Raw genomic sequence first — 3458 nt, 5'->3', positions numbered from 1 at the left:
TTGTGTATACGGCAAACAACCTGGGTTTAATTTGTACAAATTAAAATTTTTGTGCATAAAACGCACAAGCTGGTTTTAATTTTACCACAGAGTAATTAAACAAAGAATCATTTGTTTTGAATATTTCTATTTAGGAGGGTTGACTTCCCATTACTTCATAGGGCGAAGCCCCTAGAGGCTAGGGGCGAAGCCGCTAGTACACTTATAAAGTGACATTCGCAGCTGTCAAATTAATGATAATACAAATAAAATATATTTCCTCTAAAGATGGACAACCAACAAACTATTTTGGTTATAGAATAGTGTTGACGTTACTGAAGATTGAATTAATTGAAGTGTTTTTTCCCTCTTTGCTAGTAGTTCCAATTGAATTTACAGTAAATCTCTAAAAAAAAGTTTATAATATTGTAACAGCATTAAGATTTTATATAAGAATTTATTTCAGATTTAAAATCTAAATACATAGAATATATATTATTGTAGAGAACTCAGTGTTGTTTAATACAAATTTGAATAATGTTGCAATTAATTTCTGCATGGTCTTGAGCAGGTTAATCTCCTTTGGTTGCGGACAAACTTCATAGAACAGCACTGTTTTAAATCTACAAAATAAAAATTCCAATTATCATGTAATATAACATTTACGATGTCCATTTGTCTATCTGTCTACACAAGAATTTAATACCATATACATATGAATTCAAATAATAATGTCTCAATACTTTCTACCCATTTACTCATGTTGTCATTCTTTTTTAAACTAATTTGAAAATAAAGTTTTACCTTTATTGAAACAAGGTTTCCTAGGGGGGCACTGCGTTTTTTGAAGTAAAGGTTTTTCCTTTCTAAATACAAAACAAGAATAAAATTTTCATGCAAAACATGTTTTATGTACCCAGAATATACATAAAAGATTAAAATATAGCTTACATGTCAATCCACAAAGAGCTTGCTGTAGAAGATGAAAAAATAACTTTTTCAGCAGCAAAACTAGAACTGTCAAAATCTGAAACAAGAAACAAGTTCTCCTCCAAATGAAAATTTGGTAAACATAGAGGGATGGATAAATAGTAAAACTTTTAAATGCTGCCGTTCTTTTAATTTGCACTTGAGATTCACAGTCATTTCTTTTATATTATCTGTCAGTTTTTCAACACATAATTTTAAAAAAATTATGTAATCTTAGCATTGTTTTTTTGACCTACATCTATCTTACAGTGCAATTTGAAGAATAATTAATTTAGTATCTTAATAAAAATATATTGTTGACACCAATCCTTAGAGAAAACAAAATTACCATGCCGTAGTCTTGTGCAGAAATTAGCAGAATTCAACAATTTAAGAACATTGTCTAGTCTCTAGAAAAATGTATAAAATTTAAGACATGTATTTTATAATAGTATTTTAAGATATAAATCTAAGATCCTAGCTTCTATCATTAAACAAAACAAAAACTCTCCTGGTCCTGTGATTCAAATTTATAGTAATGATCTCCATTAAAAACTTCTCCAGAATTATCTTTCAACACTTGTTGTACTCTCTTTTCCAAACTCTGCGGGTGGTTACATTCATATTTGTATCCCTCCGGAATACTAAAAAAATCAATTGTAGGTAGACGCATAAATAGATTTCAGATGTTTATACAGATTTCTAAACTAAAAGTTTTTTTGGGTGTGTATTTTAGAGCTTATGTTAATGTTAACAACAAGGTATATACTGTTGATAAGCAGTCAAAAATTTATTAGTAGCGAAGCTACTTTATAATTCAAATATATGTCCATCTGTCCGCCTGTCCGTTTGTCTTAGTTTGGGGGAAACGTGATATTCTTGGCTCCTATAAAAGACAAAAGGCTGAAACTTTTTGACAACATTCCAATCATCAAGGAGCATAAGATTTTATTATTTTTTCAGTTAAAGACATCAAAATTAAATTTTCCATTGTTTGAAGAAAACAACAATGACGGTCAAACTGTCTTTTAGCAGGTTTTTGGCTATCCTTATATGTTTTACATATTTCCTCATATCTTTGAAATTTTTGGTCCGATTTTCAAACTTTTTTTGCGATGACAGTTTTAAAATATTTTTTCCCATTGTTATGCATTGTTAAATCTATTCTTGATTTTAATAAATTTTAAATCTACTTGTACGTATTCCCATCCATATTTTTGTGCTTCGCTACTTATGGATGTTGTCATCCTTATTTTATTATAATCATTCCTCGGCACTACGAGAGCTCATTAATGTTCAATATGCCTGGCTCAGTTATTTATCAAGAATTGTATAATGTTTGAAGGAAAAGGTAAGAGAAGAAAAAAAATGTGGGAGGGATGAAGAAAATACATGATTTTTTTGCTTGATAATCAGTAACAGCACCTTACTTGTATCAATGAACTATGATTATTATTTCTCTCTTATAACTACCTTTGCTTTTGAATTATCCTGCATTTAAAACAAAATAAAAATACATTACCCTAGTTTATAAATTTCGCATCCATCGTCATCACAGCTAAAAGTTAAATTTTATCATTTTATTTATCTTTACAAAAACAAAATTCAATAGTCCTAACACATTATAATCTATAGGTTTAAACCAATCATTGAGAATTAAAGATAGTTGAAGGTTGATAGCTGGGATGCTTAATTTCCTATTAGACGACATAACATATTTAGATAGTCCAATTAGCCACATCTATACACTTTCTAACTATCACTATCCTATAGGCTGATTTAAAGAGTGTGTCTTTAGATTATCTGTTGCAAAAAATGTTATAGCAAGAACTTCCGTATGACAAAAAGTAATCATAAATCTATCTATAATATGAGCCGATTTACAGTTAGGTTAAGTAAAAAAGACCTATAAAGGTTGATAAATAAAATGGTGCATAAAACTTTATGTTGTCGTAACTTCTATATAACAAAAGGAAACTGTACAATTTGATTTAGCTCTCTTTGAAAATTGTACCTAGATAATTTTACTGTAAATCAGAAATACTCACCTAAATTCTCCTTCATCAGGATTTTTAGGATTTTTAATTATGTCCACAAAATATCCCAAGCTATAACAAACAACATTGCAAATACAGAAAACTGCCAATAAGAGTTTCATTCTGGTCTGCAGCTAAATTGTTACTAAATAAAAATAACTAATAACACATCTTGAATAAAGGTTTTAGGGCAAAACCAGCCCATTTTAAAACACAAATGTCAGTAGATTTCTAAGCAATGCTACTATACAATTCTTTATAAATTTCAATATATCTAGTAACAAAACTATTCTATATGTGTTTGTATATCCTTTTGCCTGTTTTCTGTTCATAACTTTCAACAAGTATATTATTTTTTTAAAAGGAAAAATGTACTAATAATGTTACAATAATAGATTTATTCAATGAACTTTTGTTAAGCTAAAAAGGCAAATACCCTAGACTTTTGTTTCTTTTTTCATTATATCAATATAA

The 3458-nt window shown here is 28.7% G+C and overlaps 1 long non-coding RNA gene across 1 annotated transcript; it reads right to left on the bottom strand.

Moving 5' to 3' along the window:
• Positions 1-1303: 1303 nt before the first annotated feature.
• LOC145334291 (uncharacterized) lies at positions 1304-3130 on the bottom strand. The gene is made up of 3 exons (XR_013884795.1): positions 2997-3130; positions 2471-2506; positions 1304-1592 (listed from the first exon to the last, which is right to left on the bottom strand). It is a non-coding gene; the product is annotated as an uncharacterized LOC145334291 (long non-coding RNA).
• Between the last annotated feature and the right edge of the window lie 328 nt (positions 3131-3458).

This window comes from Acartia tonsa, chromosome 12 (assembly GCF_053477335.1).
Source record: "Acartia tonsa isolate MP-2025a chromosome 12, ASM5347733v1, whole genome shotgun sequence".
Classification (NCBI taxonomy): Eukaryota; Metazoa; Arthropoda; class Copepoda; order Calanoida; family Acartiidae; genus Acartia; species Acartia tonsa.
The sequence above is the reverse complement of the archived record's forward strand: the minus strand, read 5'-3'. Positions and strand labels throughout refer to the sequence as shown.